General features: G+C 41.2%; 1 long non-coding RNA gene across 1 annotated transcript in view; it reads right to left on the bottom strand.

The window, feature by feature from the left end:
• Positions 1 to 25,895, bottom strand: part of LOC139438472 (uncharacterized) — a 129,760-nt gene extending 103,865 nt beyond the window's left edge. Inside the window, exons 1-2 of the long non-coding RNA XR_011648131.1 lie at positions 25,298 to 25,895; positions 25,018 to 25,187 (exon numbers count right to left, since the gene is read on the bottom strand). This is a non-coding gene — a long non-coding RNA (uncharacterized lncRNA). The remainder of the gene's footprint in view (positions 1 to 25,017; positions 25,188 to 25,297) is intronic.
• Between the last annotated feature and the right edge of the window lie 309 nt (positions 25,896 to 26,204).

The following is a 26,204-nucleotide window of genomic DNA, read 5'->3' as shown; positions in this document are numbered from 1 at the left end:
AGCACAGCAAATGGGCACAGAGAGCAGACAGCAAGCAAGCTGCAAGAGGGGAGGGGAAATAAATAAATAAGTACACACACAGAAGGAACACAGTGAATGGACACAGAAAGCAGACAGCACATCAAAAAAGCCACAAGGTGGGGGATAAAATTTTTTTAAAAAACATGACTATCTAATATTTGGAAAGGTAAGTGGTCCTCAATAGCCAGAAACATCTTAAAAAGGAAAAATGAACTTTCCTCTCTAGAGTTTAAATTATATTACTTAGCAATCATGGTAAATACAGCATGGTACTGGCAAAAGACAGTGGAACCAAACTGATGGTTCAGAAACAGGCCCTCACATGTATGGTCAAGTGATTTTTGACTAGCCTGTCAAACCCACACAACTCAGACAGAACAGTCCATTCAACAAATGGTGTTGAAAGAACTGGATATCCAAAGCAAAAAAAAAAAAAAAAAACGGAAAAAGGACCCCTATTTCACACCTTATCCAAAAATTAACTCAAAATGGATTAAAAAAAAAAAAACAAAAACAAAAAATAAAACAAGAATACAGCTTCTAGAAGAAATTGTAGGAAAATAGCTTCAAGACCTGGTGGTAGGTGGCAGATTCTTAAAGGAGATAAGAGAAGGACTGAGGGAAACGGACTTTGGCCCAGTGGTTAGGGCGTCCGTCTACCATATGGGAGGTCCGCGGTTCAAACCCCGGGCCTCCTTGACCCGTGTGGAGCTGGCCATGCGCAGTGCTGATGCGCGCAAGGAGTGCCCTGCCACGCAAGGGTGTCCCCCGCGTGGGGGAGCCCCACGCTCAAGGAGTGCGCCCGTGAGGAAAGCCTCCCAGCGTGAAAAGAAAGAGCAGCCTGCCCAGGAATGGCGCCGCCCACACTTCCCGTGCCGCTGACGACAACAGAAGTGGACAAAGAAACAAGACGCAGTGAATGGACACCAAGAACAGACAACCAGGGGAGGTGGGGAAATTAAATAAATAAATAAATCTTTAAAAAAAAAAAAAAAAAAAAAAAAAAGAGAAGGACTGAGATGGACTACTGATGTTCAATGTATGTAGTTTTAAAAGCTTTAATGTAAATATGTGGAAATGCATAGAGTTGGATGGAAACACATAGTAACAGCTAGTTTATAAATGGGGATATGGCTGAAAATGGTAGTAGTCTAGGTATGTAAATGCCAATTAACAGAATGCTAGAGAATATTCTGGGAACTGAATAGCACAGTAAACCAAGAGATGCATGAGAATTATGGTTGATGGTATAGATGCAAGATTGTCCTTTGTTAGCTAGAGTAAATGTACTTATTGCAGGGTCATGGGAATGTGGAGAAGCATGGGAAAGATACAACTGGAGTGACCTATAGACTGTGGATATCAGTAATAATACAATATTCTTTCATTTATGCCAAAGATATACAGTACTGATTATGGGGCAGTATGGAAAATGTGTGCTAAATGTACACTATGGATGTGGTAACAATCAGATGATATTATATTATTTGTAATAAATGTCCCACCACAGTGTGGTGTGTTGATAGAGGGGTATTGTTTGGGAATTCTGCATGTGTGCACAATTTTTTTATAAATTTACAACTTCTGTCATAAAAAATATATTTTAAAAAGAATAGCATGGATTGGGAAAACATACATGAAATAGAAGATAAGGACTGTAATTAGGAAGATTTTGACAATATTCTTTCATAATTTGTAACAAATATCTCACAACAATGCAAGGTGTTGGTGAAGGATTGATGAATGGACCCCTGTATTATATTATGCACTTTTGCTATGTAAGTTCCCAACTTTTACTATGCACTTACGGTTTTGTATGTTCATATATAAATGAAATAAAGATAATAATAGGGTGGGTTGGGGAAAATACTGTTAGTAATAATATTTTGACAATGCTCTCTAATCATTAGTTAAATATTCTAACAACAATGCAAGGTATTGGTGGTATGGTGAGGTACAAGAGTCCTGTATGATGTTATATATGTGTTGTAAGTTCACAACTATTAATATTTGTTTATTGTTTATGTATGTTTACATGAGTGATATACTTCAATAAATTTTTAAAAATCTGAGCTTAATGGGGGATAGTTTCTATTAACTGTCTTTTACCTTGTGTGTGTAGTATTTTTTCTTGTTTCAGTGCATGTGCAAAAAACTGGATCTTTGAATATTTTAAGGTGGCCAGTCTGGAAATCCCAGTGTGTCAGAGCTGGACTCAGTTGCATTTTCCTTACATGAGGCTTTTCTGTCCCTTATATCTGAACCTATTTTTAGTACCAGAGTTAAGAGGTGTATGTCCAAGAGACTTAAATCTTTGGTCTGTCCATGTACCATTTGGCCCTGACTCTCAACAGATTTGCAACACCTACTCTCCAGTTCATTGGACTCACCCAGGACAACAAGGAGATGATGATGGACAACAAGCATGTCAAGGAACAGAGAGAGTCTGCAAATGGAAGCAAGATAGTCCCATCCATCTGCCCCATGGGATCTAAGCCCTCTCTCAGAGGTTAAGTGGGCATCACTATCCTAGAAACCTCCAGTTCAGGGAATGAACAATGGATGAGAGTAGACTTATTGTTATTCTACTACAGACTCATTATGATTCTGGCAATGGAAGAACATTTATCACTGATGTGGAGGCAGTGGTCACTGGAGGTTCTGAGAGGAAGGGGAGGGAAAACCAGGTCTACTTTGGGGGCATTTTCAGGATGTGGGAATTGTCCTGAATGGCATTACAATGACAGATATAGGCTATTATATATCTTGTGATAACTTACAAAAATGTGGAGAGAGGTGGCGGACATGGCCCAGTGGTTAGGGCATCCATCTACCACATGGGAGGTCCACAGTTCAAACCCTGGGCCTCCTTGACCCGTGTGGAACTGGCCCATGTGCAGTGCTGATGTGTGCAGGGAGTGCCATGCCATGCAGGGTTGTCCCCCATGCAGGGGAGCCCCACACACAAGGAGTGCACCGTGCAAGGAGAGCCACCCAGTGCCAAAGAAATTGCAGCCTGCCTAAGAATGGCACCACCCAAATGGGGAAATGACACAACAGGATGATGCAGCAGAAGGAAACACAGACTCCCATGCCACTGACAACAGCAGAAGTGGACAAAGAAGATGCAGCAAATAGACACAGAGAGTGGACAACTGGGGTGGAGGGGAAGGAGAGAGAGAGAGAGAGAGAGAAATAAATAAATAAATAAATAAATAAATAAATAAATAAATGTATGTATGTATGTATGTAGGTATGTGGAGAGAATGTGAACTATAGTGTAAACAATAATCCAAGCTTAGTGGTCCAGTGCTCCAAAATGTGTTCATCAATTGTAACAAATGTATCACAGTAATGAAGGATGTTGTTAATGTGGGAAAGTATGGGAGGGTAGGGAGCAGGGCATATGGGAATTCCCTATATTGTTTATGTAACATTCATATAATCTAAGTATCTTTTTTTTAAAAAAATAAAAACTACATAAAAAATAAAAGGATTAAACACCTTGATCAAGGGTGATTTATCCCAGGAACAAAAGAGGGGTTCAACACAATACCATTCAATGTTATAATCCTTATTTCTCAAGTAAGGAAATACTGCATGAACATTTCAATGAACAAAGAAAAGATATTTCCAAAATCCAATATCCTTTTATGTAAAAAAACACTCTGGAAAATAGTTTGAGATATTAACTTCCTCAATGTGATGAAAGATCGTGTACAATAACTCACAGCTAAAATTATAGTCAATGGTGAAATTCTGAAAATCCACAACCCAAGGCCAGGAACAGGTTAAGGTATATCAATTTTATCACTGCTACTCATTATTGTATAGGAAGTTCTGTCCAGGGCAATCAGGCAAGAGAATATAAAAGGCATACAAATTGTAAAGGAAGAAGTAAAGCTATCTCTTTACAAAGATTACATGATCCTTTATATACAAAATCCAAAAGAAAACTAAAAAAAAAAAGGATCTACTAAATGAATTCAGTAAATTTGTAGAGTATAAAACAAAAATCCAAAAATTAGTTACGTTTTGACACTCCAGCAAAGAATTATCTGAAATGAAAATGAAAAGATTCTACTCAATTGACATCTAAAAGAAAAAGTCCTAAGTATAAATTTAATGAAATAGGTGCAACACTGTACACTAAACTAGAAAAAAGACTGCTGAACACAATTGAAGACTGAAACCAAAGGCAGGACATCCATTGGTCATGTCTCATAAGTCAAAGTATTGTTAATGTGTCAATACTACCCAAAGTGAGCTACAGATTCAATGACATATTTATCAAATTCCTACTTTACTTTTACAGAAATGGAAAACTTAATCCTCAAATTCACATGGAATCTTTAATTGTCTCACATTATAAAAACAACTTTGAAAAAGTATCAAAATACAATAAGCATGCTAACCAGAATATTACCCAAAATTATACTACATAACATGCAGTGAACCAGGTAAATCTGTTCTCTTCTCCAGGGTAATGTCTTATAACAGAACTAGATAAATTTGCTCTCTTTTCAAGGGTAAATACTTATAAACAGAATCAGTCCTTAATAACCACAGAAAGGGTAATCAAAATACCTACTATATGTTGCTCAATGAGAAACCAAATCCTTAGAATGAATGGAAAGAAAAGAGTTCTCAGTAGATAAACAGAAGGAATTAAAAGATGTAAATGAATATTTCAGAGCTCAGACTAAATTATCAAATACAAAAAAATTACTGGTGGGCTTAATAAAATGCAGGCATCAGAGGAAAATACTGTCATGCTGGAAGCTAGATGAGTAGAAATCATTTAAGCTCAGTATATACACAGAAAGAGGATACAAAATTAACAGTCTAAAAGAACTGTAGGACACTTAAAGTTTTAATATTCATTCCAAAGATGGAAGGAGATAGAAGGAATTTGATGTGAAATAAATACAAGTTAAAAGTGACTGAACACCACCCAACTTTGCAAATACAGATCCCAAAGATCTCAGAAAATGTCACCTGGAGAAAATCCAGTCAAACAATTGAAGAAATGAAGTCAATCTTGAAAAATCTTGAAAAGAGGCACAGGGAAATGAAACATCTTGAAAAGAGGCATAGAGAAATGAACATTACATATAGGAAAATATTATTTTGAAGGACTGTATTTCCCATCAGAAAACATACATGCCATAAGGGAGTTTAACTTTAAAGTGCTGAAAGAAAGGAATTGTTATTTACCAAAAAGAGATTAGGCTGCAAATGTTGCTTACACTTTGAAGGGAAAATTAAGAAAGGACAGACTGAAAAACAGACTTCTTCACTAGAGTCCTTCCTCTATAAAGATGTGAAAGAACTGCTTCAGGTTGAATAGAAATGATACAAGAAGGAAGCTTCAGGAATAAAAGACGTACTGGGCTCCTGGCCGGGGGGTCACTGTTGTGGGCCCTGGGAGAGCAGCGACAATCCTCCAGGTGCAACGGCAAGAACCAGGAAGGAAGGAGGGCCCAACAGTGGGCTCGTGATACTAATGGTTACACTTTTGAGCCTATACACCTGCAATAAGAACAAGGCCTAGAGTAGCATTGTGCCTGAGGGTTTCCTCCTGACAGCCTGCATGTTACTCAAATGTGGCCACTCTCACAGCCAAACTCAGCATGTAGGTGCGATGCATTCCCCCCAGCGTGGGACATGACACCCGGGGATGAGCCTCCCTGGCACCGAGGGATCACTACCACATACCAGCTGAAGAAGCAACTAGAAAATGACCTTGAATTAAAGATTCAATGCGGAACAGCAGAATATACCTGTCTACATATAATGACATGACTTCGGGAAGCTGTTTGACCTAATGTAAGGGGGAAATGGAAAGGAGAAATGAGATTATAAGGCTGTGAGTCTCTAAAAAAAGAGTCTGGAGGTTGTCAGAAGGAATACCCCTATGTACAACTGAACAGAGTCTAAGAGACAGATAAGGTAGATACAACCCCAGGTATTGGTTCTTTTGAGGGATAAAGAGACCCACGGGTTCTATGGTCATGGCAGGAGGGGTTCACTGCCATGACAGATAGCCCTTCTTTGGAGCTGGTGTTTCTGCATGATGGAATTGGACTCAGAGGGGATCTCTTTTCACAAACTTGCATGCTACTTTATTGGAATTGTAGTTGGTGCTGGGTTTAAGATATATGTAGGGGATTCGAATCTCTGGACTGATAATATGACACCCAGGCCCAGAGCCTCAACAGACTTCAGCTCCTACACTTTGATTTATTGGACTTACTCCACTCAGCTAACATGGAGTTGAAGAAGGTCAACCACCACAACATGGAGCCTAGAGTGTCTACAACTGGAAGCGGGAGGAGTGCATCCAGTACCCATATGGAATCTAAGCCCTCACTTGACATAGATGTGCAATGGACACAACCAATCCAATGTCCACAGAGAAAATGTGGAATGGGTGTGGGAACGGTAGCCATGGTGGCTGCTGGGTGTGGGGAACGGGAGGAAGAGATGAGATGTGGAGGAGTTTTCAGGAAGTGGAGTTGTCCTGGATAGTGCTTCATGGACAATTACGGGACATTATAGATCCCCCCAGGGCCCACTGGATGGAACGTGAGAGAGTCTGGGCTATGATGTGGACCATTGACTATGGGGTGCAGTGATGCTCAGAGATGAACTTACCAGGTGCAATGGATGTGTCATGATGATGGGAGAGAGTGTTGCTGTGGGGGGAGTGGGGGGCGGGGGCGGTGGGGTTGAATGGGACCTCATATTTTTCATAATGTAATTAAAAAGTAAATAAATAATTAATTAAAAAAAAAGGAATAAAAGATATAGTCCAGAAATGGGTAAAGGAAATAACCTATTTTTAAACTTTAAAATTGTTTCATATATTTTAAAAGGTACAATATTTTTGTAAAAGTTAGACTCTACTCTGGGTGGGAGGACACCCTCCATGTAGAGGGAATGTAGGTGACCACTATAAGAAGTGGGGTTGAAATGATCCAAGTGCTTCAAAGGCTGTCAGTTGAATTGCTATGTTAACTCTAATACATTTGACTAGATTGGTATACATATGTTATTCTCAGAGCAATCAGTTCAGTGCCATGTCAGTTGACCCAACTTTGGAGTTTGTGTTCCTGAGTGTGATGGAGTTGGACTCAGATGTGACCTTTCTACACATGCCTCTTCTGTTACTTTCACCAGATCTGTGGTTGGCGCTAGTGTTGGTGTGTACTCAGGAGACCTGAATTTCTGGACTGTCCATGTGACAGCCAGGTCCTGAGCCTCAGCAGACTCACAACTCCTACCCTCTGGTTTATTGGACTTAACCCAGCCTCCTAACAGGGAGGTGAAGAAGGTTAACAACCACACCAGGGAACCGAGAGTGCCTACAACTGTAAGCAGGAGAATTGCATCCATCATCCGTGTGGAATCTAAACCACCTCTCAATATAGAAGTGGAGTGGACACAACCATCCCAGGGTCTACAGAAATGGAGGAATAGAGTATGGACAAGAGTAGACTTGCTGATAATGTACTATGGAACTATTGTGATTAGTAATGGAAGAAATTGTAGCATTGAGGTGGAGAAAGTGGCCATGGTAGCTGCTGAGGGTAGGGAGAGGGAAGAGGAGATATGTGGGGGCATTTTCAGGACTTGGAGTTGTCCTGGGTAGTACTGCAGGGACAGATGCTTGACATTGTATGTCCTGCCATGGTCCACCGGGTGGACTAGGGGAGAGTGTAAACTACAATGTAAACCATTATGCATGTGGTGCAGCAGTGCTCCAAAATGTATTCATCAAATGCAATGAATGTCCCACGATGCTGAAAAAGGTTGCTCATGTGGGAGGAGTGGGTGAGGGGGGTGGGGGGTATTTGAGGACTGCTTATATTTTTTAATGTAAATTTCAAAAAATAGAGAGAAAAAACAATTGCAAAAAACTCTAGAAAAATTATGTGACCTAAATAGTCCTTTATCTAAGAGACACATATAAAGCACCTAAAACATTGGCATACAACTTGTGGAGTGAGCAACAGTATTCATTTCTCTTGGCTGAATACCTAGGAGTAGAATTGCTGGGTCAGAGGGGAAGTCGGTCTTTTCCAGCTATCCTCCCTACCAAGGTAGGCCATACTACAGCAGGATCTGGGTGGCCTCTACTTTTCAGCTGTGCATGAGGCTGCCAGTCACCCTGGAGAAAATGCAAGATTTCCTGGTGCTGACCCCACAGCTCCTCCTATAGTAGGCTTCCAAGAGTCTAAGACCAATGACCCCCCTGATTCTGCCCTGCAAGTTCAGGGGACTCCTGCCTTACATGGATGATGGCAGTGCTGGTGCTGGAGCAGAAGGTTGGGTATATCTACCATTAAGTCCTTTCTCAATCATACCAAACATGATTTTCAAGCAACAGAGTCCAGTAATGAGGAGTGTCCTGGGGGCTGGACCACAGGTTTTAACACACCAATATCCTGCCTGTGTTTGTGAACGTTCTTTCCTCCATTGCACCCCAGGCACAAGTCAATCAGGGTGGACTCTGCCTTTAATAGAGTTTTTCTGGACCATGGTAAGATATTCAGAGACCCACCCTATGTATCTGCTCTTTATGGGCACTTGCCTGGGCAAGCTTTGCCCCTGCCACCAGCTCTGCACAGTCTTAGATGAGCCTCTTTGGCTCTGGGAGCACAAAAAGTTCACATTTATGCTCCAGGTGTCAGTGGGGGCCTCTCCTCCTTCCTGGAAGACCTTGACCTCTAAAGAGAAACCTCTGTTCCAATTGCTCAGAAAGCAGCTCCATCCAGAACTCACAGACCTCTCCCATGACTTCACGTGCCAAACAAAATGCCATTTTCATGAGCCCATACAGCAATACTGGAGGTTTCCCTGGAGGGCAGGAGTCCGGATCCACACCCCTCCCTGCTGTACCAGAGGTCCTCAGAGAACATGAGCTGGATGGCCAGAAGACTATCAACTTAGCCTCACAGGTGGTAAGAGAAGATGGTTTAGATTTGTCCACAGGAATAAAAGGAAGTCAAGGAATTGCTCACCCAAATCTGATAGTTATAGACAGAGTGAAGGGAAGACATTTGACTGCCACACAGGCAAGGGGAGGCTCGGAGGTGGCTGCCATGCCCAGCTAGCTAAATAGATCACTTATGTGGCTCTAGACTTGAAGATGGAAGCACATTCCTTAGCATCAATGTACTGGGGGGGTGGTGGGGAGGGGTGACAGAAGACTGAGTCCATACTGACTGTAGTGCCACCAAGCCTTTCAGTTCCTTCCTTCTGTCTACTGTTTAATCCTGTCTTTATTTATATGGTCAACTTCAGGAATTCACATCAATATACCCATTTTAACCCCCATCCACAGATATTGTTGAGATTCTTGCATTTACATATAAGTAGCTGTTTCCTGTATGCACATTAAGCAAATGTGATGAGATACAACACAGGATTGTTTGTTTCACTAGAATCCCATGGCTGTGGTGAGATACATGAATGGAACTGGTCACCTTTGGGCCACACTTTATACACTGGGCCACTGATTTCTTTCTTCTATTCAGCTTTGCACTCACTCTATCTCCCTGCTTCTGTCATCTCTGCTAAAACAGGGCAAAGCCTTGTGAAAACTCATGTAGTGAAGCATATCTCTCCTGTGAGGTTGTGATAGACTAAATCATATCACATGGAGTGGTCTTTGGTTGAGCTTCAGTTGACCTAGATATGTAAGAATTTGTGGGACTCTCTGATGATGTAGGTGTGTAATTACCCTCCTTAACAGAGGGATGCAATTCTCTCAAATGTCTTATTGGGACACATAGGGAAGGTTGTAGCTCATCTCACAGAACAGGGCTGGTTGTTTTCCTTGGGGGTTTTGGGATTGGGCTGAAAGCAGGATGGGTTCTCAAAAGGTTGTGGAAGCCTCTGAAAGAACAAATAATCCACAGTATCTGCTCTTCTGTGAACCATAAATCATTGGATCTTGTATTAGTCAGGGTTCTCTAGGGAAATAATCAGCAAGAAACATCTGTCAATAGTATGTGATTCTATAAGAGTCTCTCACACAACTATGGAGATGCACAAGTCCAGGTTCCACAGACAGGCTGCAACCAGGGGCTGCAATGAAAGTCCAATGAAGGTTCATGACAAGTTCTGGGAGATGTTGGCTGTTGAAGATGAGCTGGGAAATCCTCTCTCAATGCTGGAATTGCTTCCCCTTTTTAAGGGATTCAACTGATTGGGTTAAGTGTTACTCATTGCTGATTGCAATCTCCCTGATTGATGCAATTATAACCAGCTATCTATGATTTACCACAGCAATAAAGTTAAAGGTGACTGAAGTCCATAAATACCCTTGTATTACAGTTAGTCCAGTGCTTGATTGACCAAACAACTGGGCACAATTACATGGTCTGGTTGACACAATAGCCTAACCATCACAGTCCACCCCTTGTCAACCTGGTACCCATACACATTACCTTAAACCATACTTAGTCTCTAAGCAAAAACAGTAACAGACATGCATATATCTATATTTCTGCCTAACAATGTTCAACTCTCTTGGGTACAACTGGAAACATATTAATTCCATATAGAATAGGGTGCAAGTTCTTGAGTAATATTCACTCTCAAACTTAATATCCTCAAATATTATGACATTAAATTGATAAAACTTGTTATATGATAAGGCAAAAGTTTGGGGAAGAAGACAAAGAAATTTGTTTTGTGTACATATAAAATCATCATAATAATGAAACAAGGAAGAAAGATTCATGACCATTCACTTTTCTAACTGGTCACATGACAAAGTTCATATTTATCACTTCTTCCACTACCCATTCCATGTTTCCATATCCTCAGAAAGCATCTCAGCTGGCCATGGTTCTTTGCCTGGTGGGGTGACTGAAACTTTCATTCCTGAAGAATATGGGCCATTGTTAGTCCTGCTTGGATTGGGTTGTTGCAAATTTCCATTGACATTAATCATAGGACACGGCAGTACTAGAAGATGCCCTACAGGATCTCGTGTATTCCAGGCAAACTCTTCTGTACTCCTATTATGTAGATGCAGTAGTAGCTCCCCTTGACAGTCAGGATCAATCACCTGATTGATCAATCACCTGATTCAGAGGTAAGAGATCTGGTAGCAGTTTTAACTTCCATTTCAATGGAATCATTGTTGTGTTCCCTGGTGACAGCACTCTTTCTTTTGTGACTAAAACCTGTAGGCCAGCAGAGTTTGAGGTTGCAGGGACAGGAAGCAAAAATTTTCCTGGTGGGTCACTAGGGGTAATAGTCAGTGGTGCCACTCCCACTTCCATCCCTTGATTCCTGGACCCATGGATCCTGGTTATGGGAGAAACAGTGCCATAGAGTGGACACTGATTTAAAGCATACACAGCCTCCTGGAGAACACTGCCTCAGCCCTGCAAGGTATTGCCACCTGGTTGGCACTGTATTTGAGTCTTCAAAAGGCCATTCCACCATTCTATCAATCTAGCTGTTTCAGGGTGATGGGGAACATGGTAAGGCCAGTGAATTCCATGGGCATGTGCCCATTCCCACACATCATTTGCTGTTAAATAGGTTCCCTGATCAGAAACAATGCTGTGTAGAATGCCATGGAGGTATATAAAGCATTTGGTTAGTCCACAGATAGTAGTTTTAGAAGAAGCATTGCATGCAGGAAATGCAAACCCATATCCAGAGTATGTGTCTTACTCCAGTTAAAACAAATCACTGCCCCTTCCATGGTGGAGTGGTCCAATGAGGTCATCCTGCAACCAGGTAGAAGGCTGGTCACCTTGAGGAAATGGTGCCATTTCAGGGGCTGAGTGTGGGTCTCTGTTGCTGGCAGGTTGCGCAATCAGCAGTGGCTATAGCCAAGTCAACCTTGGTAAGGGTAAGTCTATATTGCTGAGCCCATGCATAACCTCCATCCCTACCTCATGGCCACTTTGTTCATGGGCCCACTGGGCAATGACAGGAGTGGCTGGGGAAAGAGACAGCATTAGTCACAGAGCAGGTCATCTTATTCACTTGATTAAAATCTTCCTCTACTGAAGTCACCCCATGGTGAACATTCATGTGGGACACAAGTATTTTCATGTCTTTGCCCACTCAAAAAGGCCTATCCACATACCTCTTCCCCAGACCTCTTTGTCACCAATTTTCCAATCATGTTCCTTCCAAGTACCTGACCATCCAGCCAAACCATTGGCAACAGCCCATGAATCAGTGAACAAATGCACCTCTGGCCATTTCTTCTTCCAAGCAAAATGAACAACCAGGTGCACTACTCCAAGTTCTTCCCACTGGGAGGATTTTCCCTCACCACTGTCCTTCAGGGATGTCCCAGAAAGGGGCTGCAGTGTTGTAGCTGCCCACTTTTGGGTGCTACCAGCATGTTGTGCAGAACCATCTATAAACCAGGCCCAAGTTTTCTCTTCCTCAATCAACTGATTGTAAGGACTCCCCTAGAGGCCAAAACAGTGGGCTGGGAAAGAAAAGGTAACAAGGCAGGGGTGGTGACCATGGGTATTTGGGTTACTTCCTCATGTAACTTACTTCAGGACCAGCTCGAGTCCTATCTCATATATACCACTTCCACTTTATTATGCAGTGCAACTGTGCACTCCCAACTTTATGGTTTGGTGGGTCAGACAATACCCAGCTCATGATAAGAAACTCAAGTCTCATGGTAACTTGATGTCCCATGGTTAAGAATTCAGTCTCCACTATAGCCAAGTAGCAGGCCAAAACCTGTTTCTCAAAAGGGGAGTAGTTATCTGCAGAGGATGGCAGGGCTTTGCTCCAAAATCCTAAGAGTCTGCATTGTGATCCTCCTGTAGGGGCCTGCCAAAGGCTCCAGGTAGCATCTTTATTTGCCACTGAAACTTCCAGCACCATTGGATCTGCTGGATCATATATGGACACCTAGAAATTTCACTGAGGTGGAAGGACCTTGTATTTTAATTGGATTTATCTCCCATTCTCTCTTATGCAAATGCCTTACTAATAAGTCTAGAGTCTTTGCTACTTCTTGCTTACTAGGTCCTATCGACATGATATCATCAATATAATGGACCAGTGTGATGCCCTGAGGGAGGGAGAGATGATCGATATCCCTGCAGACAATATTATGACATAGAGCTGTAGAGTTCATAAACTCATGAGACAGGACAGTGAAGGTTAACTGCTGGCCTTGCCAGCTGAAAGCAAACTGTTTCTGGTGGTTCTTACCAATAGCAACTGAGAAAAAACACATTGGCTAAATCAACAGCTGCATACCAGGTACCAGGGAATGTGATTTACACAAGCAATGGTAACACATCTGGAACAGCAGGTGCAATTGAGGTCACCATCTGGTTAAGTTCACTATAATCTACTGCCATCCTCCAAGATCCATCTGTTTTATGCATAGGCCAAATAGGACAGTTGAATGAGGTTGTGGTGGGAATCACCACCCCTGCACCCTTCAAATCTTTGATGGTGGCACTACTTTTTGCAATCCATCCGGGAATCCAGTATTGCTTTTGATTTACTATTTTGCTAGGTAGGGGCAGTTCTAGTGGCCCAACCATAATGGCCCTCACTCCACAAGTCAGGGATCCAATGTGGGGATTTATCTAGTCACTTACTGAGTATGTCTATTCCAATTATGCATCCCGCAACTGGGGAAATAACCACAGAATGAGTCCAGGGACCTACTGGACCAACTGTGGGACAGACCTGAGCTCCATTAATCATCTAACTTCCATAAGCCCCTACTCTGACTGGCGGACCATACTGATATTTTGGGTTTCCTGGAATTAATGTCACTTCTGAGCCAGTATCTAATAATTACCAAAATGTCTGATCATTTCCTTTTCCCCAATGCAGTTACTCTGGTAAAAGTAGGTCTCCTTGGGGAAAAGTGGGAGGAAGATTAACAGTATAAAGTTTGGGCAGTTTAATGGGATCCTTCCCCCAAGGAGACTTGGCCTTCTCCTCATTCAAGGGGCTCTGGGTCTGTAAACCATCTCAAGTCTGGGAATTGATTAAGGTGCTGTGATACTCTGCATCTGTAATTTGAGTTAGGGTTTTATTCACTCAACCTAGAACACTTCTGTTTATAAAGATTGTGAAGAAAATTAGTAGACTGCTTATTTCACTGCTAGGTCCCCCATTATGTATTATCCAATACCATAAATCTACGCAACTCAGACTATTTTGAGTGCTTTTTTGAATCTGCCTTTCATGGTGGTAGCCATGCCCACCTTGACTTTGAGATTATCTGCTATTTGACTTTTACCAGACTGACATCCAATCATCCCCATAATGTTTAAGGATTCTAATTCCATCAGAGTCCCCCCTACAGTTATATCTGGACTACAGAGAACAACAACCACAGAGCTCTCCAGGGAAGATGGAGTAAGTCTTACAAAATTATTCCTTACAGTCCTGATTAAAGGTGTGTCCTCTGGACATTTCTGGGGTGGGTGGGCAGCTCTAAAATGGTAAATCCATTCTAGCATTACAATCTCCCTAAACCTTTGAATTCCTTCTACTGTGTACAAGCATAAATCAGGTATCTCAACCTCAGACATGATAGGCCATCTTTTGGCCCATGCTTCAATCAGCCACCCAAACAAACTGTTAAAGCCCTTTCTAACCCACCCAGCTATAGCATGGCATCCAGAATTTCTGCTTAGTGGGCCCATATCAATAAATTCAGTCTGATCCAACTTTATATTTCTTCTACCATTATCCCATACCCTTAGTATCCATTTCCATGCATATTCCCATGATTTCTGTCTATATAAGTTGAAAACTCATGCCATTCTTTCTGAGTATACATTACTTCCTCATGGGTCACACTTTGTATTTCACCTTTGGGGTCTTGTTGTGATTTTAGTCTAGTAATAGGTCTCAAATACAAGAGAGGTGGTGGGGGTGGGTAAGGAGAAGGATTAGAAATGCCTTGCAAGCTACTGACCTCAGGGCATTCTCTTGCATTTTCTTCTGGTGAGACAGGATTAATCTCTTCAGGCAGGGGTTGGAAGGTAGTTTCCTCAGGGCAGACTGGAGGCTAGGCAGTGCATGCTGGAGTTTGGCTGGTACATGTCTCAGTGCTGGGAGGAGGTCCAGACTCCTTGGGGCAGGCCAGAGACTGGGCAGGGCAGGCTTCAGTTTGGCTGGTACCCACCTCAGGGCTGGAAGTTGTTTCAGACTCCCTGGAGCAGGCTGGAGGTTGGATGATACAAGGTTGGCAAGGTATGATCTGGACAGGGCAGGCCATGGCAGGCTTATGTGATAAAGTCACAGCAGAATTCAGGGTTTCAATGTCCCCATCAATATCATCATCCCATATATCTCCATCCCAATTCTCTGAATTCCACTCTTTTCCAATCAAAGTCTTCAGTTTGAAGAAACCCTGCAGGATTGGGATTTTAGTTTCCTTTGTAACTCCATTACTCATACAATGAGAGTCTGAGTTTGGTTCTCAGATATTTCAAGCCTGTGCCACAGGAGACAAGATTTTCTTTCAGAGCACACATAGAAACTTTTGCATCATCCATGTGGAGTTTAAGTTTCAAATCTGAAGCCTTTAAATCATCTCTTTCTTTTGTAACACTATCCAGACTATCTAGGAGGAGCCAGCCAACATCATTACACTGTTTGACTGCACAGAACTCTGTTAAGGTATTGAAAACACTCTCACCCAGATCCTTGCTTCTTATAAGTATGGAAGTAGGGGAATCCAGTGATGCTATCTGTGCATCTCGATTGCTAACTCATACCATAAATCATTAGCAGCCTCTTTGTTATTGGAAAGGGAATTGTCAGTTCCCTTGAGTCCAATTAAAGAGACTATTGCAAAACTCCCAAAACCATCTCAGACACCCCATGTAAAGACTCTGTTCCTCAAGAACCACTCCCAGGCATTCTTAGGACTTGGAGTTGTCCTGGGTGGTACCCCAGGGACAATTGCCGGATGTTGTATGTCCTCCCATGGCCCACTGGATGGAACATGGGAAAGTGTGGGCTGTGGTGTGGAACATGGGACATGGGGTGCAGTGATGCCCAGAGATGTACTCATCAGATGCAATGGATATGACATGATGATGGGGAAGAGTGTTACTGAGGGGGGAGTGGTGAGGTGTGGTGGGGGCGAATGGGGACCTCATATATATATATATTTTTTAATGTAATATCTTTTTAAAAAATGAATAAATTGAGTAGAAATTGGAAAAAAAAACCACTCCCTGTACAAAGCTGTATGTCAGTGTTCTCTAGGGAACTAGAATCAACAAGAAATTATGTCAATAGTATGTGATTCTATAAGAATCTCTCGGGAAACGGACTTTGGCCCAGTGGTTAGGGCGTCCGTCTACCACATGGGAGATCCGCAGTTCAAACCCCGGGCCTCCTTGACCCGTGTGGAGCTGGCCCATGCGCAGTGCTGATGCGTGCAAGGAGTGCTGTGCCACGCAAGGGTGTCCCCCGCGTGGGGGAGCCCCACGCGCAAGGAGTGCGCCCATAAGGAGAGCCGCCCAGCGTGAAAAGAAAGAGCAGCCTGCCCAGGAATGGCGCCGCCCACACTTCCCGTGCCACTGACGACAACAGAAGCGGACAAAGAAACAAGACGCAACAAATAGACACCAAGAACAGACAACCAGGGGAGGGGGGGAAATTAAATAAATAAATAAATCTTTTAAAAAAAAAAGAATCTCTCACACAGCCATGGGGATGCACAAGTCCAGGTTCCACAGGCAGGCTGCAACCAGGGGCTGCAATGAAAGTCCAGTAAAGGTTCTTGACAAATTCTGGGACATATTGGCTGTACAAAGATGGGCTGGGCAATTCTCTTTCAATGCCAGAATCACTTCCCCCATATATATATTTATATATATTTACATATATGTAATATATATATATTTACAAAACAATCATGCTGATATGCAGAATTCCCATACTACAAGTCTTCAACAACCACACCATTGTGGAACATTCATTTGTTACAGATTATGAGATTTATCATCAGACTATTACCACTAAATATGGTCCATAGCATACATTTAGTATATCTCTTCTGTACTCCCCTAGCCTTAACACGTACATTTTGATATTGATGTAAGAATGTTACAATCATGGTTGTTAATAACTTTTAATTGGGTTTTTGCTTTCTTAATGTTGGGTGGCATTTAACTGATTGGGTTAAGCATCACTCACTGCTGATGGCAATGCCCCTGACTGATGTAATTATAACCAGCTATCCATGATTTACCACTGCAGTAGAGTCAATGGTGACTAAAAGTTCATAAATGCCCTTGTATTACAGTTAGCCCAGTGCTTGCTTGACCAAACAACTGGGCACAATTACATGGCTGAGTTGACACATTAGCCTAACTGTCACAGATCTGTAGTGAGTTCAGCTTGTGAAACAGTAAAGAAAAAGGCATGTAGTATCAGTAATGGTCAGTAAAATTCATAAGGACTGTAAGGTCTCAGACCCATATCTTCCAGAATGGACCTGGTTTGGTGAGGAAGAACACTTGCAGGGAAGGTACATAATTAGTGCTTGTGAACTCTATGCCTATTTTCAATCCAGGCTGCTCAGACAGGATTGAAGACCTTAGCCAGGGAAAAAGCTGGGGGCTTCCAGACTTCATCCATTGAACCAAAAAGCCCTGGTGCAGTGGGTCACTATCCCTGTTGATGAACATCAACTGATCACCCAGGGTTGTTCAGTGGAAGGTGAAGCTAATCATTTGAGGAGCTGCTGTGTAGCAGTTGGTCTGGGATGTCCAGGGTTCTGCACCAGCTTGGGGAGCCAAATAGACCACCAGTCACTCAGGGATGTCCCTTGACTGTCAGAGAGGCTCGCCAAAGTAGGTGACAGATAATGTAAAAATGCTGTGGGAAGAGGGCTACAAGTCTAGACTTCATCTAGACCTTTGGGGGGGGGTTCATGTGAGGGAAATGACATAATTGTTAGGGTTTGAAATGTAGAGTCAGGAAATTGTGTCAGCATTGGGGCCATTCTTGTGGCTCATGAACATCCTTTGGGCATTGATTCTCTCCCTCAACAGCTTTGAGAAAGCAGCATTTTTAAGGACAGTCTCAACGGTGAAAGCAGGAAAGTAATTAGGAAACATTCTGAGATGATTGAAAACAAAACCACCACATACAAAAACTTACAGGATGTAGCAAACGCAGTACTGAGGGGAGAATTTATAACCCTAAATGCTTAAACTACAAAAGGAAAAAGACCAAAAGTCAAACACCAAACTGCACATCAGGAAGAACTAACAAAACAACAGCACAAACTAAATCCAACACAAGCAGAAAGAAATCACAAAGATTGGAGAGTTTAAAAACCAAAAATGAAGGGGGGAAAAAAAAACAATATCATCTAAATTAATGCAGAAAAAGCATGTGACAAAATCCAGCATCGTTTCTTCCTAAAATCACTTAGAAAAACAAGAATAAAAGGAAACTTCACCAACATTATAAAGGGCATACTTGAAAAACACCACTGCAAACACCATATCACTGGTGAAAGATTGAAAACTTTCCAAGATCTGGAATGAGACAAGGATGCCCAATGTCACCGATGTAATTCAACATTGTACTGGATGTTGTAGGCAGAGCCAAGTAAGCAAGAAAAAGAAATTAAAGACATCCAATTAGGAAAAGAAGTAAAACTTTCTACTTGCAAATGACATGATCTTATATATAGAAAGTCCTGTAAATTATACAACAAAGTTATTCAAGCTAACAATTCCAGCAAAGTGATGTTTGTTGAGATAAACATGAGCAAATCAGTAGTATTTATGTATAATTTCAGGAAGAAATGAAAAAAAAAGAGTCCATTTCCAATTATCAGAATAAATTTAATTGAGGATGTAAAGGAATTATGCATGGGAAACTTCAAAATTATGAATACAAAAAGAATTTTTAAGAGAATGGAAGGATATTCCCTGCTCATGGATTGGAAGGTTAAATATACCAAGATATATGAATTACCGATGCTATGCAGTCCCAATGAAAATTGCAATAAACAACTTTGTAGAAATGGAAAAGACAAGTCAACACATTTATTTGGAAGGACATACAGTCCCAAAAAGCCAAAACCATCATGAAAAAACAAGCTCAGAGGACACACACTTCTTCACTTTAAAACATATTACAAAGCTACAGTGGCCTAAACAACATGGTCCTGGGACAAGTAGATACATAGACCAATTGAACTGAATGGACCCTCAAAATTATTCAGAAATAGACTCTCATAACTATGGCCAATTGATTTTTGACAAGGCTGCCAAGTCCATTCAAAATAGTCTCTTCAATAAATAATGCTAAGAGAACTGGATATCCATATGTAAAACAATGACAGAGGACCCTGATCTCATCTCATATACAAAAAATTAACTGAAAATGTATAAAGATCTAAAAGAACTAGTAAGATAAGATTTCTAGAAGAAAACATAGGAAATGATCTTCAGCACCTCATGTTGGGCAATGGTTTCTTAGACTTTACACCCAAAGCACAAGCAACAAAGGAAAAATTGATAAGACCTCATCTAAATTAAAAAGTTTTCCACCTAAAATCATTTTATCATGAAAATGAAAAGACAAGTCATTCCATGGGAGAAAACAATTGGAAACTATATATTCAATTAGGGTTTAATACCTAGACTATACAAAGAAATCCTAAAACTCAACAATAGAATGAAAGAAAACCCAATTAAATATGGGGAAAAGACTTGTGTCTCCAAAGAGTATACACAAATGAACAGAAAGCACATGAAAAGATGCTTACTTTCATTAGCTATTATGGACATGCAACTCAAAACCAAACTGAAATACCATGTCACACTCACTATAATGGTGTTATTAAGAAACAGAAAATAAAAAATATTGGAGAGGATGTTGAGATATAGAAACACCCATTCAATGCTGATGGCCAAGTAAAATGGCCATACAGCAGCAGTTGGACCTTGCAATAAGGAGAATACATTCCCTTTGAAAATTCTGTGATGACCGGTTGCCATGGTTATCTCATGATGCACGTAAGGCTCATGGTCCTAACTGTCACTCTATGCCCAGAGAGATTTGGAGTTGGTAGCAGGTGGAAAAGCTCCCAGCTTAGTTTCCACAGTACATAGAGATGGGAAATCTCAATTGCTGCTTGAGAGGTATGATCATATTGGCCTACATGATTAATTCAATCCCCAAAAAATTGGCAGGAAATTTTTCCACAAAATATGATTCACTTTTCTTCTGGTTTCTCCTCTCCAATTTGTCCTAAAGAGTTTTAGATGTGATTTATACTTTTCTCTTAATTCTTATTTTATATTTTAGATCCATCTATCAAGCTGGTTGCCTTAAAATGAGTCTCCCTTTAGAAAAATTTAGCATTTCTTATAAAGTTCTTTACCATTCACTCTCTTCCTCAAGACCATGTCTGTGCTAATGTTATTTTACTCAGCAGAGATGTAGTAAAGTAATTACTGCAGAATATGGAGTGAATCTGGATTGGTAGGGACCAGAAAGGATGCATTTCATATGATGAGGTGTACTAAAGATGTTTTTAACACCCTTTTCAACCTCTATTCATCATTAAGTGTATATATAACTCAGTATACTTGGGGTATGTTAGTACCATTCATATAACTAGTTTTCCAAACCTAGCTATAAGAACTTGAGTTTCCAAATGTCAGTTTATAAACCAATATACATATTTCCTTTAATCCTTGGGGGTTATCCAAAATTTTCATTTTAAGAAGTTACCTACTGATTTTCTCACTGCCCTGTATGCTCTTCAATAGTAAGTATGGGGAAAATAGAATAATTTTTTTCCATTGTGTTTTACATTACAAAATAAGCTTCTTTAGATGTTGACCATAATAACACATATTAGACTTGTTAGTGGTTTCATGGTTTAGGAAGCTAGACCATAAGTAAGACAAATGTTGAACTTAAATGGAGTGATTCCCTTCACTATCCTTTCTCACTAATGGATTGTCTATCTTTACCTAAAAGGCCATATGATTTTGCCAGATTTCATGGTGGGATTTCTGTGGGATAATAGCAGAGGGCGCAGGTAATTGAGTGCAGCCTGAGGGAGGGAGAAGAAGGGACATCCCTTAGTACATGAGCAATTGGGGCCCAAAGAAAGGAGGCTAGAGGTGCTGAGGAAAGTCCTGGGTGGGGATAGCTATGGATGGGACTCTCTCCTCTGCCACTGCTTGTTCAGACTTGAGTGCAAGGAGAACACATTCTCTGCAGAGCTCTCATGTGGCAGCTCTTTGTGAAAAGGTGGGTTCTGAGCCAGGATGGGAATCAAGCACACCCCTGATCACTAGGAGAGATTACATGCCCCCAGGAAGGCTCACATGAGGCAGCTGACAATGGGAGTATTTGGGGCATGATGTTCACAAGTTTTGTTGTTCCCTGGTCCTTCAGAGGAACTCTATGAGAGGAAACCTGAGTCCTGGTTTGGGTCAGAGAACTCACTTAGGCAGAAGGCAGGGTGAGGGTTTGAACCACTCTCTCTCCTGTAATAAAGCAGTTGGCAGGCCTTTCTCCACAGCTCCTGGGAGGTAACTTGTAACCCCAGAATCTGCTTAGTGGGGACACTGACTACATTTCCTGACTAGAATCACTCACTCAGCAGTGTTGTGACCACACAGGGTTGATGTGGGATCTCAGAACAGAGCACGTGTTCTCCGTGAGCTGTAAAGGATCACCCCACTGAGGGCTGAAAGTCAGTGTCCATCCACCCCTGTCCTGGAACCATCAGACACCCACTCTGGAGGGAAGCACTAGCAAGTTTCTTGCAAATTCCTCCCAACATTTAATAAGTGAACTCTTCTGGGGCTTTTATGGTATATTGGGCATTTTTCTTAAGGATTTCCTTACATTTGCTTATTTTTAGTCTCATAATACAAACTAATAAGCAGGTCTGGCTAAAATCTTCAAAAGACAGCATGGAAAACTGGACACATAGAGTTTACATAATGTTCCCTGTTTTGGGTGGCCTCTGAATTAGATTTGAACACAGTTGACCATGCTTTTGGTCACTGTGCTCTGCTGCCTTCCTATGCTGTGTCATCTATATAAAGTACCCTACATCTGTCTTTTGGGTGTCTAAAGTGAACCCCAAACTACAACTTTTTTTGAAACCCACCTTTGACTCAAGTGGGACACCTGTGTAGACTGTAAATAAGGGATCACAGTGTGAACTGTAAATAAATTAATAATTATTTCCTACATTCATCTGTTGGAAGGATGTCACCTGAGAGTTCTGTTGTGATTGCCTTTCCCAGTTCTTGTCTCAAGCATGAAAAAAGAAAATTTCCTACCCAGTCCAAAAAATCTACTATCTGATAATCCCATTCAGTTGGAAACCTCAAAATCAGCATCTGGCCAAAGAAAAGGGAGTGTCCTCAAACATTCCCTAGAAATTTTCCACAGACAGTACAGTAGAAATGCAATTATTTTATTGCATCAGTAATGTTGACTGTAGATACTAAGTATTCCATATTGAGAAAAACCTTTAAAAAGGTTAAACCATGATAGTTTTCTTAATTCACATGTGAAATTTTGCTTTTAGTAATGAGTCAGTAGTGCCACAACCATATAATTAAAAATGTAGTTACAACTAAAGTTGGTTCACATTTACTGGTAGATTGTATTTTAAGTTAATGTTTGGTCAGTCTATTTCTGAACATTAGTAGGAAGAGTTATCTTCTGAAAAAGTGCTGTGAGATTATTAAAAATCTGATATATTTTTAAGAGAAGTTTTAGATTCACATAAAAACTGTGGAGAATACAAACAGTTCCCACATATTCCCCTGCCACCCTCCCAGTCTAGAGCCAGCAGTTTCCCCTGTTAATAACTCTCATCACTGTGGTATGAACAATTGAAGGGACAGTATTGATACAGTGTTTTGGAGGCTCACTCTTCCTAATCCTCAGCTTTGTGCATTTTGACAAAGGCATATTGTCATGTACCTACCATGACAGAACATCAGTGGTTGAATTGTGTCCCTCCAAATTACACGGAGAAAACCTTGGTACCTGTGAGTGTGACCACTTTTGGAAATAAGATGTTTGCAAATGTGATTAAGATGAAGTCTACTGAATCAGGGTGAACTGCAATATAATACAACTTGTGCACTTACAAGAAGGGAAGAGACAGAGAGGAGAAGGCTGTGTGAAGATGGACCAACACTGGAGAAGAAGGCCAGGTGGAGATGAGGAAGAGAATAGAGTCATGCTGCCAGGAGCCAGGACACCTGGAGCCACCAGAAGCTGGAAGAGTCAAGGAATGGCTCCTAGCAAGGACCTTCAGAGAGAGACACAGAGTATGGTGCTGTGGACACATTAATGCTGGACTTTTTGTCCCTAGAACTGTGAAGGTTTAAGTTTGTGTTCTCAAACCACCCAGTCTGTGGCAATGTATTATAGAAGTGCTAAGAAACTAAACACATATAGTGCTGGGAAGTAAGGTGCTGCTGTAACAGATATATGTGGAAGGCTCACAGAGGCTTCTAGGCAAAATATAGCTTCTGAGCACAGTCATGGGTGAAATTAGCCCAGATATTTCCAGCCTACCTATAGCCATGACTCTGCATTGAAGCTTCAGACTCCAGAAAGCACAAATGGACCTCATCAATGTGCCTCTCTGGATTGCTAAAGATGTGATACAAAAACCTACTGAAATTGTTGTATTCCACAATTTGGGACAGTAGGGTTTTCATACAAAATACCAGCAAAAATAATGCATTAATAAGAAATTTAAAATGTATGCAGGACTGTATATTGAAATCTGATTGACCTACCCTCCATTTTCTTTAGCCCTCTAGGTTCTGTGTCTCAAGTAAGAACAGTTAAGTTTTTGCACATCCTTTTGGATTGAGTAATTGAGTATTCATATAAAATTGACACTGTATCACAGTTTTCTAAGGGTTTTACCTATATGTACGCATGGTCTTTTTTCCCTTTATTTTTAAGGAAATTTTAGATTACATGAAAGTTAAAGCAAAATTAGGTGGGATTCCCATATACCCCACCTCCACCCCCTCACACTTTACCCATTAAAAACATCTTTCATTAATGTTGGACATTTCTTATAAATCTTGAAGCACTGCTACTAACCATGGTCCAGAGTTTCCTAGGTAAGGCCCACTGATGGGTTGCCAATTTCCTGGGGATATCTGCCCTGGCTAGAATGTCCAGATGTCTTTAGAGCCCTCAGGAACATTCCTGCCTGAGACATTATTTACTGTGGCAGCCACAGAGATCCTCCTGTGACCTGCCTAAACTTTCCTCTGGAATGACTTCCTGACTCATATTGAAGTATCCTAGCCATAAACACTCATTTGTATTTAATATTCCCTCTCTTGGTCAAAGTCTTTTTACAAATGTATCTCTAGTTGGCAATTGGTAACAATCCCTCAGTGCCAAGGGGGCCCATCCTTGGGAGCAATGTCCCATGCTAGGGAGAAAGCAGACTTCCATGCTGAGTTTGGCTTAGAAAGAGGCCACATTTGAGCAACATACACATTTTCAGAAGGTAACTCTTAGGCAGTATATATCACTAGGCTAAGTTTCAGTTTTACAAGAATGAAGTTCATAACTACCAGCATTAATCTCAAGGGCCTGGCATATTGGTCTGTCCTCTTTTAGCTAGGTTCTGATGATGTATTGATATTCTTGCCACTGTATTAGAAAATGTAGCAGGGCTCCAAGAATGGGAATTGAAAGTTTTGTTGGTTATTGTATGGGTTCCATCTACTGAGATAACACCCCATGACCATATGGACACATTCATAATCCCTAGAGGCATGCCTGAGGTGCACCCCTCCCCACACATCTGTCCCTCACTGTCACCCTGCACCAGTAGACCTCCCCTGCCATAGCTGTAACTTGTGCAGTTCGAAACCTCCCCATAAAGAAAGTCAAAAGTTTTTTGCATTGTGACTTTCATCACCTTAATATCTGTTATTTTTTATGTATACTTACAATTTCATCTGTATCTTCCCCCAACGTCTTATTTTTTTTCACTTTATCTTCAAAGAAGCTTTAGGTTACAGAAATGTCACATCAAAAATATAGGGAATGAGCAGATGTGACTTAAACGTTTGAATGCCTGCTCTCCACATGGGAGGTCCCAGTATGATTCCCAATGCCTCCTAAAAACAAAGACAAACAAAAAGTAAATGAAAAAAGCAAACACACACACACAAAAACAACTCAAAGGAACTGATGTGGCTCAGTGGTTGACTACTGGCTTCCCACTTACAAAATCTGGGTTTCACTCCCTGGTCCTGGTACCTAAAAAAAGAGAGAAGAAAATTGAAGAATATATAGGTGATTCCCATATACTGCACCCCTTCCCATCTCATATTTATTCCTATTAGCAACATCATACATGAGTAGGGTTCATCTGTTACAATTGAAAAAAAAAAATGGAAGCATTGCTACAAACTATGGTCAATGGTTTATGTTATGGTTTACACTTTGCATCATACTTTTATACGTTTTCACACAATGTACAATCATCTGTATCCATCATTGCAAAATCACACAGAACAGTTCCAATGCCCTCAAAATGCCCTATGATCCATCTATTCTTCCCTCCATCTTCCCTCAGAACCTATGTTAGCCACTAAGTTTCAATTTTCCAAGAATAAGGTTCATAGTCTTATGCATTAATAATGAGGCTTTGACATACTGGTCTGCTTTTATTTGGCACTGCCCATGTACTCTAGAGATTCTTGCCCCTCTCTTTGAGTATATAGCAGGATTCCCAGAATGGAATTTTAATATTTTCTCATTGTTTGTGGGTCTCCATCCACTGATATAACACCTTATGACAAGATGAACACATTCATATTCCTTTGAAGCATCCCCCAGGGGCATCCTTTTCTGTATGCCCCGCTAGCACCGGTACACTGCACCAGTGACCTACCTGCTGTATTTGCCAAAAGAACATTCCCATCCTTGTAGTCCCAACACAAACCAACAAATCCCAAGTACACTTGTTCCTTTCTCCAAGACTTCCACAATTCCATACAGTCCAAATTAAATACCTCCACCCTGCTCACCCTTCCATTCCAGTTCCATCAACCCACTCATATCCCTGCATCACCATCACCCCATCCACTGCCAAACCACCCCTTTCTGCCTTATCATAGGCACTGCCCATA

Source organism: Dasypus novemcinctus (assembly GCF_030445035.2).
Source record: "Dasypus novemcinctus isolate mDasNov1 chromosome 11 unlocalized genomic scaffold, mDasNov1.1.hap2 SUPER_11_unloc_2, whole genome shotgun sequence".
Taxonomy (NCBI): domain Eukaryota; kingdom Metazoa; phylum Chordata; class Mammalia; order Cingulata; family Dasypodidae; genus Dasypus; species Dasypus novemcinctus.
This window is presented reverse-complemented; position numbering and strand designations above follow the sequence as displayed.